This window comes from Myotis daubentonii, chromosome 14 (genome assembly GCF_963259705.1).
Source record: "Myotis daubentonii chromosome 14, mMyoDau2.1, whole genome shotgun sequence".
NCBI classification, from domain to species: domain Eukaryota; kingdom Metazoa; phylum Chordata; class Mammalia; order Chiroptera; family Vespertilionidae; genus Myotis; species Myotis daubentonii.
The window spans coordinates 29,380,526-29,393,679 of NC_081853.1; the positions used below are offsets into that span (position 1 = coordinate 29,380,526).

The 13,154-nt window shown below is 40.1% G+C and overlaps 1 protein-coding gene and 1 non-coding gene across 5 annotated transcripts in view; one reads left to right on the forward strand and one right to left on the reverse strand.

The window, feature by feature from the left end:
- The window catches only part of PIK3CB (phosphatidylinositol-4,5-bisphosphate 3-kinase catalytic subunit beta), a 144,686-nt gene that overhangs the window by 19,061 nt on the left and 112,471 nt on the right, over positions 1-13,154 (forward strand). The gene's annotated exons all lie outside the window — the stretch shown is intronic.
- Positions 10,079-10,207, reverse strand: LOC132215955 (small nucleolar RNA SNORA11). Its single transcript, XR_009448651.1, has one exon. It is a non-coding gene; the product is annotated as a small nucleolar RNA SNORA11 (small nucleolar RNA).

The window sequence follows — 13,154 nt, forward strand, 5'->3', positions numbered from 1 at the left end:
CTATTGTTTTTCCCGTTGCAGTTTTTTTTATTGTGGTCTTTCCAAATTTTTAAGACTTCTTTTTAAGTAGCTGCAGAACATGACATTATGTGGATGTACCATAATGTACCTAACCAGCCCCCTATTGATGGACTTTTAGTGTACAGACTTTTGCTATTATAAGTACTCCTGTACTGAAAAAAAAAAAAAAGATTTAGATTTTACTTTGAAACGTTTGGTTCAGATTCTGTGTAATCCAAAATATGGATTATGACCAGTGAAAGAAACAGTGAAAGCAAATTGACATACTGTGATAAATGGCTCACATTCAAAGAACAGTGTTTAACACATCTATATGTATGAATATAATTTATGTATTTGAAGGCACTTCCACAAAGAGCTGTAGGAACTGTGGAATGCTTATCTATACTAATAAAAGGGTAATATGATAATTAGACCAGATAGACCAGACGTCTTCTTGATGTCCTCTGGACAAAGCCACAGTGGTGGGGCCGAGGCAGAAGCAGTTAGGGGAGATCAGACAGGCAGGCAGGCAGAGGAGGTTAGGGACGATCAGGCAGGCAGGCAGGCAGAGTGGTTAGGGGCAATCAGGCAGGAGGCAGGTGAGCAGTTAGGAGCCAGCGGTCCCAGATTGCGAGGGCCCCCCCCGCCCCCCCCCCCCCGCAAGAATTTCGTGCACCAGGCCTCTAGTATATAGTATAAAGCTTAAAAATACAGAAGTTTATTGTAAAGAGTAAACATTTAATTATCTGCCTACAGATGCCTGCGATGTCCCAGTTTCTTGTGTTTTAATAATGGAGTTTAACATTCACCCATGTGCAGCTATCATCCCTGGCCAGTGACTTGTTTTCCAGGATGATCCCAAATACCCCCCATCTTCTGATTCCCTTAATGTGAGCTTATTTTTCTGCTGGCCATTCTAGCTCTTTACCTCTTGTTGGTCTCTTTTCAAGTGTAACTTTTTCCAGAGTAATTCTGAATAAACAGGCTTCAGGTTCCCTGAATTCAGGGCCTCCTTTTTTCAGTCCCAGCCTTGACTAGGTAGGTTGTCAACTCAGTCATTCCTGGGACTCCCTTCTGGCGAGCATGTTTAGTTATGTGGCTGAATGACTTTAACAGTGATGGTCCTCTGTAATGTTTCTTTTCAAGTCTGAGAAATCACTGAAGCTTTTATAAACAAACCACTGAAGTGTTTATAATTGTGTGTCAAGATACCTTTCTCTTAATCTATACAAACTGTTGCTCTGCTGATCTAATTAAGGAAATCCTGATTCTTTTTGTAGGGGAAGAATCCTTTAAAAATAGGAAGTGGACTTCCTAATGCCTGGGGAAAAAATTGCAGAAATTAAGAATTCTTAAGGAGTTGTGTGTCTTGCATTTAATGACCAGATTTAACTTTGTAGAGATGTTCTTAACAGTTGGTGAGAATAATAAACACAATCTAAAGGCCATAGAAGGCTTCTTTAATAGGTAACATGAGAAATAAATAAAATTGTGAAAAAATAATTTAATGTTTTCATTGATTTTAGAAAGAGGAAGTCAGAGGGGGAGAGAGATAGAAACATCAGTAATAAGAGAATCATCAATAGGCTGCCTCCCCACTGGGGATTGAGCCCCCACCAGGAATCCAATGGTGACCTCCTGGTTCATGGGTTGATGCTCAACCACTGAGCCATTTTAGTGAACATAATGGATAATAGTTTCACAAGAAAAGCCTATTTTCTAAACCATGACATTACTATGGTTGTATGCACCTGTTCTGGGGTATGTCAAAGTGAATGTCTTTGTAAGGTGCTATGTTTACAAGTTGTACTGCCAGTAAAAAATGTGATTTTAACCACTAAAAGTTTAAGTGGTCCTTTATAAAACATAATAGGAGCTAAAAATTATTTTAATGATTATCATTTTCTAAAGTATTCACATGGCTTTTTTGTATAAGAGGTCAACTAACTTGTCAGTTTACTTCTGTTAGTATTTACTCATCTAGAAAGTCTGTTAACAGTATTAACCCGTTTGTTGTAAATTATCTTACAGTAATTAAATGCTATGCCAGTATGATGTGGAATGCTAGTGCACTGACTTGTCTAAATTCAGACCTTTGGAATGTCAGATTTGTTCTGCCATGGGGTTGGGGCTTTCCTGGGCAACATAGACTTCCTGAAAATCATGTTAGAGAGCCTCTGTATTTTAGAGCTTCATTTTACATTTGAGAGTGGAGACCTAGGGAAGGTGCTATCAGATCTGGGTGTGCAAGCTGCAGTGGCCCTAGAACCCCAGGCTCCTTTAGCCCTGCATTCAGTTTTCCCTTCACTCCTGGGAATTGTCCCAAGAGCTTTTCTCATCCCCTTGGTGAGTGCCATTCCACTCCTACCCATCCCAGGCCTTATTGCAAAAGTATTTCGTTTTCCTTGGCATATGTATCTCTTTAAATACCCAGTTAAGCCCTTGCTGGTTTGGCTCAGTGGATAGAGCGTCGGCCTGCAGACTGAAGGGTTCGATTCCGGTCTAGAGCACATGCCTGGCCCTAACCGGTTTGGCTCAGTGGAAAGAGCATCGGCCTGCGGACTGAAAGGTCCCAGGTTCGATTCCGGTCAAGGGCATGTACCTTGGTTGCGGGCACATCCCCAGTATAGGAGGTGTGCAGGAGGCAGCTGATCGATGTTTCTCTCTCATTGATGTTTCTAACTCTCTATCCCTCTCCCTTCCTTTCTGTAAAAAATCAATAAAATATATTAAAAAAAAAAAAGCACATTCCGAGATTTCAGGCTCAATCCCCAGTGGGGGGCATGTAGGAGGCATCCGATCAGTGATTCTCTTTCATCATTGATGTTTCTATCTCTCTCTTCCCCTCTCCCTTCCTCTCTGAAATCAATAAAAATATATTTAAAAAGTAAATAAATACCCAGTTAATGAACAAACGAGACATATTGGTTGAACTTCAAGGTACTAGACTAGGTATAAGTGAGAGAGACAAACGCGTCCTATTTTCAATAATGTTATATTGGTATTTACTTGGATTGGGAGGGTGTTGTTCATTTATAGAAATAAAAGGTTGCCCTGGCTGGTTTGGCTCAGTGGATAGAGCATCAGCCTGCGGACTGAAGAGTCCCGGGTTCGATTCCAGTCAAGGGCACATACCTGGGTTGCAGGCTCGATCCCCAGTAAAGGGTATGTAGGAGGCAACCAATTAATGATTCTCTCTCATCATTGATGTTTCTGTCTCTCTCTCTCCCTCTCCCTTCCTCTCTGAAATCAATAAAAATAAAAATATTTTAAAAAAGGAAATAAAAGGAGGCATTGACTTGAAAAACAAGGCAAATAAAACTAGGACCTTTTAAAAAAATATTCTACTACAATTGACAACATTCAAGAAATTCATAAGCTGAGAATACCTGTTTGGTTCTAGTTATCAGTCACTGGTACTCTCCCTACCTTGACACCAACACTCCCTCTTCCCCAGCCTGCCATTTTTTCAAACAGTGGTGTAATTGTCTTGTTGCAGAGGTGGATACTTTTATTTAGTCAGAAGACTGGAGCTGTGGGTGTTTGTTTACAGTCTAAGATGTTTTTTAGGATCTGCTTTCCTTGTTGCCTCAGGGCTGAACTTTGAAAAGGTCTAATCTAGTGTAGTTAAGCCCCCTCTAAATGTATCCTTTATTCTACTTTTGGCATTGCTATCAATTTATCATAAGATTCTCTTTTATACATTTCTGTTAGCTAAAGAATTGGCCATGGGAAAATCTGGTTCATTCACATATACTTTTATGTTAATTAGGGTGTGTGAACATGTCCCTCTATTTACCATTTTATAAGAGTGTACAGGGCCCTGGCAGGTTTGGCTCAATGGATAGAGCACCAGCCTGCAGATGGAAGGGTCCCAGCTTTGATTCTGGTCAAGGCCATATGCCTGGCTTGCGGGCTCAATCCCTAGTAGGAACATGCAGGAGGCAGCTGATCAGTGATTCTCATCATTGATGTTTCTATCTCTCTCTCCCCTCTCCCTTCATCTCTGAAATAAATTAAAAATATATATATATTTTTAAAAAAAGTGGAAATGGATCCTGAAACCAAAAAGTTTGAGAACCACTTGAATAGAAATTTCCAAACTAGTCTTCAGTGGAGAGGTAGTCAAGGAAATATTCCTGTATGAGATGATACCAGGGCTTAATCACAGGTGTACAAATACCTGCCCGCTGGAATGTAACCGAGGGAGTTTCAGAAGATAGGCAGGAAGAGGTGGATCACACAAGGCCTTGTATGCCAGACTGAGAAGTTTGTTCCAGTTCCTATGCTCAGAAATGAGATTCTAAAATGTGTTATTTCTACCCGTATGAAGTAATTTTGGTATCTATTTTACTATATAAATGTTTTTATATATAAAGAGATTAGAAGGTTGTGTTTATGATTTTGCGTGATTTGGTAAATTGCCAGCCAACATTTTGTATATCAAAGGGAATTCTGTACCCTATTTTAGCATTGACAACGTATGAGTAATCTGTGACTTCAAGTCCTCATACTATGTAAATGAAGTTATTTTACTTACTATAAAATGTAGATTTCAAGTAACCACTTGTCAGTGATGCCAAATTCTTGTATAGTGTTTTTAATGTGCTGATTATGGTTATAAGTTAATACTAACAAAAATCTTATTCTGAACCTTAAGGTGAAGTGATAGGTAAATGCAGACCCTAACATTCAAATAAAGGGCAATGAGAAAATATTAGTAAAGTATAAATCAAATAAGGCATATATATAAAGAACACTTACAAGTCAATAATAAAAATGTAAATAATCCAACTTTAAAATTGGCAACATGTTTAAACATTTTCCAAGGAAGACATACAAATGGCTAATAAACATATGATCAATTGCTCAGCATCATTAGTCATTAGGGAAATGCAAATCAAAACCATAATGAGATACCAGTTCATACCACTAGCATGACTATAACCAAAAGGTGGAGAATAAGAAGTATTGTATGTGGAGTTGGAACTTCCATATATTGCTAGTTAGATTGTAAAATAGCATAGCCACTTTGGAAAAGCAGTTCGTCAGTTCCTCAAAAGGTTAAAAATAGAGTTACTGTATGACCCAGCAGTTCCACTCCTGGGTATATACCCAAGAGAATTGAAACACATGTCCATACAAAAAGACTTTACATGAATGTTCAAAGCAGCATTATTTATAATAGCCCAAAAGTGGAAACATCACAAATGCCCATCAACTTGTTAATGGATAAATAAAATGCAGTTTATCCATACAATGGAATAGTATTCAGCCTTAAAAATGGATACAATTTTTATATATGCTACATTATGCAAGGTGATCCTTGAAAATATTATGCTAAGTGAAAGAGGCTAATCACAAAAGATGATGTATTATATGATTCCATTTATATAAAATGTACAGAATAGGCAGTTCTATGGAGAATTACTTGAAACTAGTGTCCCGGTACACAGATTTGTGCACATTGGAAGAAAATTAATTAGAAGAAATATTTTATTTTTTATTTTTATTTTTTTTTTAAATATATTTTATTGATTTTTTACAGAGAAGAAGGGAGAGGGATAGAAAGTCAGAAACATCGATGAGAGAGATCGATCAGCTGCCTCCTGCACACCCCCTACTGGGGATGTGCCCGCAACCAACATACATGCCCTTGACCGGAATCGAACCTGGGACCCTTGAGTCCACAGGCCGACGCTCTATCCACTGAGCCAAACCGGTTCGGCAAGAAGAAATATTTTAATATTGCTATTTGCCCTTTCTCTATAATAGAAGTGTCAACCAAATTCACAATCGACAGTGACAGATCAAAACACACATGTGCGATTGGCACCGGCGAGAGCTTTATATGTATCGCACATGCGTGAGTCAGCTTAGCCTTTTGTATACAGGCAGTCCTCGGGTTACGTCAGAGATCCGTTCCTATGGTGCGACACAACATGATTTTCTCTATAAGTCGGATCCCACCTTCATAAGCACCTATGTCACTCACATGGAGCACAAACACAGCAGTAATGAAGTGAAACAGTAAAAAAAATGTAAAAGAAAGATAACAATTCCTGACCTTTATTTTTTTAAAATAAATAATAAAAAACATAAAGCACATATGTACATACATGGAAATGATGGAACTTTTTTTTTTTTTTTATAAATACTGTAAATGGTAGATGGCAATGTAACCATGGAACGACGTAAGTCAAGTCTGACGTAAGTCAAGTCCGATGTAACTCGAGGACTGCCTGTATATAGATAAAGTTGCTTAATTAGACCTGCTTTCTGATTTAGCTAACCTTTTTTCAGCCCAGTGAAGCACCCCGACTTCTCTTTCAGATAATTGTCAGCAACACAGCAGTAAATATCAACACAAAGCAGATTATTATTGTAGATCACGCACAGAGAACAAAGGGTAAAATATTTAACTGCAGCAGTGTTTGACTATATTCTGCGCGGTGAGAAAGCTTGAAGTCATTTTCAAGGTCCACCATTTCTTCTTTTCAGTGGGGTCAGGTTTCTAAACTTTCTAAATCTCCATTTTCTGGCTAATGAAAAGAAAATAGGATTCTACTGAGTCTCCTATCTACCTACTCCAGGACTTCTGTGAGGATCAAATGAGATGAGGCACGGGAAAATGTTCACAAATATTTGGTTGAATGTAAAATGTTTGCACCTGGCTATATAGCCAGTCATGTTCCTGGGCTGAAGAAACTCCAAGGAGGCTAGTCTCTAGGGCAGCCGTGGGCAAACTACGGCCCGAGGGCCGTTTGAAATGAATAAAACTAAAAAAACAAAACAAAAACCCGTACCCTTTTATGTAATGATGTTTACTTTGAATTTATATTAGTTCACACAAACACTCCATCCATGCTTTTGTTCCAGCCCTCCGGTCCAGTTTAAGAACCCATTGTGACCCTCGAGTCAAAAAGTTTGCTCACCCCTGCTCTAGGGAGAGGAAGCCTGGTGTTACTATGTGACATCATTACTCAGCTCCCACAGTCACCGGTGCTGGGCTGGGCTGGGCTGTGGGCTGCATTTTGTGCCATGGGTTCTCAGCAGTGTTGGCTGCAATTTGGTGGGCTGTCACTTCGGGGTGGTGGCAGGGCCTGTGTTCCACTTGGAGGAAGCCGAGTGTTGGTTTGTCAGCGCCAGGTCTGTGGTTTGTCAGCGCCAGGTCCGTGGTGCTAGGTCTGTGGTGCTCTTTATTTTTAAGCTAGAGGCCTGATGCATGAAATTTGTGCAAGGGGCTCAGCCCCCGCTGCTGCTGCTGCGGTGGCTGCCTCGGCCCCTGCCGCCACAGCGGCTGGCTCTGCCTTGGCCCCCACCGCCGCGGCTTCATCTGGAAGGTCGTCTAGAAGGATGTTTGGAAGGACCTCCTGTCTAATTAGCATATACGCTTTTATTATAGATGGTCAATGCGCATCATGGCAGTTCCTGTGTTGAGTGTTTGCCCCCTGGTGGTAAGTGCGTGTCATAGCTACCTGTCGGAGGGAAGGAAGGACACTTAGCCTTTTATATAGATAGATAGATAATTTTAGACTTATAAAAAATGTCGATGTAAGAACTTCCAGGCCTGTAGAGAATTTTTATAAAAATTTCTTTGAGCCAGACAGGGGATAGATACTCCTAGAAGTAAGAAAAATCTCAACAGACTGAGAAAACTGCTTCTTGCAGCTTTTTTTAGGCATTTGAAATTAAGGAGGGAAGGAAGGAAGATTACATGAAAGTAGGAGAAAGCAAGGTCGAGATTGGATTACAGGATAGTTAACATGATAATGTGCTCTCTTGAGGGTGGCTCCTATGGGGTCTGAAAAGAGGCATTTCATTTTAATATATTTTATTGATTTTTTACAGAGAGGAAGGGAGAGGGATAGAAAGTTAGGAACATCAATGTTTCTAAACATCGATCCGCTGCCTCCTGCACACTCCTTACTGGGTATGTGCCCGTAACCAAGGTACATACCCTTGACCGGAATCGAACCTGGAACCCTTGAGTCTGCAGGCCAGTGCTCTATCCACTGAGCCAAACCGGTTAGGGCAGAAAAGAGGCATTTCAAAGATGTGTTAACCTATATGAGGGGTGGGTTATGTCTGGCCTGTGGGCTTTATAAGCCCTGCAAAATCATTTGGTCTGGCCCTGCGAAGGCAACCGCAGGCTGGACTCGAAATTCAATAAATCTAGAAGCTTTTTTTCAAAGCAACATAAATTTATATTAAGTGAATGATATTATAAATAGTCAAATGGCCCTTGGCAGAAAAAAGGTTTCCCACCCTTTGAGCTAGATGCATAGAAATAATGGACAAGGCTTGCTTAAAGCAAAGATAAACCTTTTACTAAAGAAGTTATATGGCCCAGGCCGATGTGGCTCAGTGGTTGAGCGACTACCCATGAACCAGGAAGTTGCTGTTCAATTCCAGGTCAGGGCAACATACCTGGGTGGTAGGCTTGATCCCCGGTGGGGGCTGTAGGGGACAGTCAATCAATGATTCTCTCTCATCATTGATGTTTCTTTCTGTCTCTCCCTCTCCCTTCTCTCTGAAATCAATAACAAACAAACAAACCATATTTTTAAAAAAAGAAGTTATGTGCCTGGGGCGTGACTATCCACCATAACTTGCCCGGTTAGGAATTTATGATTAGGTCACTCTACGAGATTACTATCTGTAGAGCTCTTTTTTTGTTCACAAGAATGACCCAGGCTGCTATCTTGAAAGAAATTTTTATTTTATTTTTAAAATGTATTTAATTTTTGAAATTTATCTATATTGTTGAAAGTACCAGGTTACTATCTTAATTGTGATGATACACCAAAACTCTCTTAAAAGAGGTAACTTTTGAGTTGAGACTTGAATGTTAGAAGGTGGTGGATGACCTGGGGCAGAACGTTCCAAGCTGCAAGAACAGTGAGTACAAAAGCCCTAAGGTAGGAGCAAAGTATGTAACAACGGGATAGCAAAACCAGTATGGCTAGAGAGTAGTGAATGAGGAAGAGAGTGGAAGATGAGGTCATAGGTAGACAGATACCAAATCATATAGGGTGCTTATAGGTCCTAGTTGCACATCAGGTCTGGTTACACTGGAAAGCTTTTGGAAGGTTTTAAGCAAGGTATCGAAGTGGTCTGTTTTTTGCTGTGCAAGGTACATTCTAGTTGCTCTGGCACAATAGAGAGGCCAGAGTGGAGACAGTGAGCCCTTCTTGGGAGGTATCATTTTTCTCAGGGTCCACAGAACAAATAACTGAACTCTAGGTAGTACATGGTTTTTCATACTGGATTGATTTAGGAATTTTATAACTACTTTATGTGAATTTAGGATTAAGGTTTTTAATATATTGAAGATGAGAGTTTATCACTGTGGTAAAGCTAGTTGTAAATATGACTTTGATTTTGGATTGGGAATCTGAGATATTAGTATGAATTCTTTATTTTTTTTTCTAAAACGTTATTGTTGAGAGTATTACAGATATCCCCCATTCTCCTCCCATTGTCCCCTGCCACCCTGCCTCAGGCCTTCACTACCCTATTGTCTGTGTCCATAGGTAGTGCTTCTATACATATAAATTCTTTGGTTAATCTCTTCCCCCCCTCTCCCCCCTTACCTCTGAGATTCTTCAGTCTGTTCTATATTTTCATGCCTCTGGTTTTATTTTATTCATCAGTTTATTTTGTTCACTAGATTCCTTGTTCATTTATTTTGATTTTTAGAGTCAATTGTTGATGGATATGCATTTATTGCCATTTTATTGTTTATATATATTTTATCTTTTATTTCTCTTTCTTCTTCTTTTTTAAGAAGACCCTTTAAAATTTCACGTAATACTGGTTTGGTGGTGATGAACTGCTTTAGCTTTTCCTTGTCTGGGAAGCTCTTTATCTGACCTTCAATTCTAAATGACAGCTTTGCTGGGTAGAGTCATCTTGGTTGTAGGTCTTTCCTATTCATCACTTTGAATATTTCTTGCCCCTCCCTTCTGGCCTGCAAAGTTTCTGTTGAGAAATCAGCTGACAGTCCTATGGGTGCTCCCTTGCAGGTAACTAACTGCTTCTCTCTCACTGCTTTTTTTTTTTTTTTTTTTTAATGTATAGGGCGTAATGTCACAGGAAGGCCATACTATTCTGCCACCCGTGAGGAGTAAGCCCAAGTTGCTGTTGGATGTGTTGTACACAGAGAAGCCATTCTTCAGTCACTCTGCTCTCTCCACACCCAATCTCGCTGCTTTTAAGAGTCTCTCTTTGTCTTTAACCTTTGGCATTTTAATTATGATGTGTCTTGGTGTGGGCCTTTTTGGGTTCATCTTGGTTGGGACTCTCAGTGCTTCCTGGATTTGTATGTCTGTTTCTTTCACCAGTAAGGAAAGTTTTCTGTCATTATTTTTTCAAATAGGTTTTTGATTTCTTGCTTCCTCTCTTCTCCTAACATCCCCATGATGTGAATGTTGGTACACTTGAAGTTGTCCCAGAGGCTCCTTACACTATCTTCATATTTTTATTGATTTCAGAGAGGAAGGGAGAGGAAAGAGAGATAGAAACATCAATGATGAGAGAGAATCATTGATCAGCTACCTCCTGCATGCCCCCTACTGGGGATCGAGCCCATAACCTGCGTATGTACCCTTAACCCAGGACCCTTCAATCCGCAGGCCGGCGCTCTATCCACCAAGCCAAACTGGTTAGGGCCATCTTCATATTTTTTTAATTCTTTTTTCTTTCTGCTTTTCTGATTGGGTGTTCTTTTTCTTCCTTATATTCCAAATTCTTGATTTGATTCTCAGCATCCTCTACTGTACTGTTGATCTGTAAATTATTCTTTATTTCAGTTAGTGTATGCTTCATTTTTGACTGGTCCTTTTTTAATGTTGTTGATATTCTCACTAAATTCCTTGAAATTCTTACTAAGTTCCTTAAGTTTCATTAAGTTCCGTGAACATCCTTATAAACTATTCTTTTGAACTCTGTATCTGGTAGTTTTCTTGCTTCCATTTCATTTACTTCTTTTTCTGGAGATTTCTCCTGTTCTTTCATTTGTGACATGTTTCTTTGTCTCCTCATTTTGGCTGCTTTCCTGTATTTGTTTTTATGTATTAGGTAGATCTGCTATGTCTCCCGAACTAGGTAGAGTGGCCTTGTGTAATAGGTGTCCTATAGGTCTCTCTCATCATCTAAGCTGGGCAGCCCAGGTGTGAGCTGTGTGAGCTGTGTGCACTGTCCTATTGTAGTTGAGCCTTGATTTATGTTGGTGTCACTAAGAGGGATTGACCCCCAGGCCAATTGGTTGTGAGGATCAGCTGCTACTACAGCCGAAGATTTGCTGTGCAGGAACTGACCCTATGGAGCAGGACTTGCTTCAGTGGGGCTTTGATACTCACTGAGTCTGCCCCTTGAGTGTGTCACTCAGGAAGGTGGTAGGATTGTAATCCGCTGTGGTGGAAGTTGACCACCAGGTGCACTAGTTCTGGGGCCTCCTGGGAGGTGCAAAGTCATCCTTTGCCTATGCCCTGCCTGGTGCCATCCAGCATGAGCTACAAAGCAATCTGCAGATGGCTGCTACTTGTGTTGAGCTTGGAGGTGCCCAAGAGAGGCCAAGCTGTGAACCAGGGCAGGCTGCCACTATTTCCAGGCTTGGGGCCACTTATTGAGCAGTACGGGGCACACTGTTGCCAGCTGCTGCTTGTTTGAGAGCTTTTAGGAAAGTCCAAAGCATGAGGTAAGAGAGGTCAGTTGTATTCTTAACCTCAAATGGTCCTTGCATGGTTTGTGTACTAAAATATTAACGAGTTGTAGCTGTCTTATTAGGCCATCAAGAAAAAGAATCAAGGTTACATGTGTAGGCAGTGACCTATAGGTCATACCTGCTATCTGACTGATAGTAAGATGCATTTCAATATCAGTGGTGTTAAAATCTCCCAACATAAATTGATGTAGTATGTTAGATAATACCAGAATGTTTTCCTAAGAGGCTATAGCTATTTATACTGCACCAGGAAAGTAAAATGTTTTTGTTGTTCCACATTCTCACAAGCAGTTAATACCGAGTCCCTTAAAAAAATAAAAGCTTTTTATTGACTTTAGAGAAAGGGACAGGGATAGCGAGATAGAAACATTGATGAGAGAGAAACATCATCGATCAGCTGCCTCCTGTACACCCCTTACTAGGGATTGAGCCCACAACCCGGGCTTTTACCCTGACTGGAAATCGAACCAGTGACTTCTTGGTTCATGGGTTGACGCTCAACCACTGAGCCACAACGACTGAGTGATTCCCAGTCCTTTTGATCAGTCTGGTAGATGTGAAAGTCAAAAAATCATAAGTGTATAACATCATGACTTGTCACAAAATAATCAGACCCATGTAACCACCACCCAGAAGAGAACCTTGCTAGGAGTACAGGAACTCTCCATATATGTTATTCCCCCACTCTCTACCCCATCACTGCTTGCTTCTTTCCCAAAGGTAATCACGCTCTGACAGTTAACACTATAGATTAGCTTCGCCCATTTTTTGGAACATCATCATGGAATCATACCGTAGGGGACCTTTGTTTCTGATATCTTTTGTTCAATAATAGGGTTGTGAGATTTACCTGTTAAGCGTAGTTGTGAGTTGCTCCACGAAGCTTTAAGATGGACAAAGCTATAATCTCATCCTCATGGTGTGTAAGAATGGTTCCCGTTATTTGTGTGTGTTTGAGGCATTAGGAAATTATTTTTGTTGCTGATAACTTTTTGTAATGTAGATGTTCATATCTAAATGTTTTAAAAATATGTCTACGGTATTCAAATCCTTCTTCTGGATTATTTACATTTGTATTATATAATGGATTCCTATGGTTCAAAAATAAAAGATGTACGAAGGTAAACAGTCTCCCATCCCTGTTCCCAGCTATCCAAATCATATTTGTGCCAAACCCCTAACATCTTACTCTGCCCAGGAAACTAGTATTATGAGTTTCTTCTGTAATCTTTCAATGTCTTTTATACATATAAGCAAATATTAATATAGATTTTTATTTCTTTACATCTTTATCCCTCTGCCGAAAGTACATTATAGCTCAGTATTAGAGCACTGGCCTGTGCACACGTACCTGGGTTGCAGGTTCTATCCAGGCCTATTGGGGCAAGGGATGGAGGCAACCATTTGATGTGTCTCTCACATC